The 504-nt window shown below is 67.3% G+C and overlaps 1 protein-coding gene across 1 annotated transcript in view; it reads left to right on the top strand.

Annotated features, from left to right (window-relative positions):
• IL34 (interleukin 34) overlaps positions 1-504 on the top strand; it is a 4,386-nt gene that overhangs the window by 1,880 nt on the left and 2,002 nt on the right. The window lies entirely within an intron of this gene.

Raw genomic sequence — 504 nt, 5'->3', positions numbered from 1 at the left:
CCCCAGTGTCCCTGGGGGGATCTTGGGGGCTGCTGGGGTGCCCGTGGGGGGCGGCCCAGATGCTCCCTTTGCCCCCTGGGTGGGTGCTCAGGCTCCAAGGTTGGCAGCACCAGCTCTGTAGTGCGTGTCCCTGGCTTGGTGGCATTGTGGGGGCAGTGGGAGGAGCTGGTTTGGTGGCAGGGAGGGACACTGCCTTTTTGGCGGTGAGGGTCCCTGGCTCGGTGGCGGTGAGTGTCCATGGCTTGGTGGCAGTGAGGGTCCCTTGCTCTGTGGCAGTGAGGGACGCTGGCTCAGGAGCAGCGGGGGGTGCTGGCCCCTGTCAAGGGTGCCCAGGCCACAGAGCCGTGGGGTGGCTGTGGGCAGCCCCACATCTGGCATTGGTGGCTCAGTGGGACGATTTTCGCCTCCACCACCCCCTCCCTAGGTTTGGTTCCCAGCCAATGCAGCCCTGATGTCCCACCCTTCGCCTCCACCGCTCTGCCCCCCCCACCCACCAGACAACCG

This window comes from Aptenodytes forsteri, unplaced genomic scaffold (assembly GCF_000699145.1).
Source record: "Aptenodytes forsteri isolate BGI_AS27 unplaced genomic scaffold, ASM69914v1 Scaffold14, whole genome shotgun sequence".
Taxonomy (NCBI): domain Eukaryota; kingdom Metazoa; phylum Chordata; class Aves; order Sphenisciformes; family Spheniscidae; genus Aptenodytes; species Aptenodytes forsteri.
The sequence above is the reverse complement of the archived record's forward strand: the minus strand, read 5'-3'. Positions and strand labels throughout refer to the sequence as shown.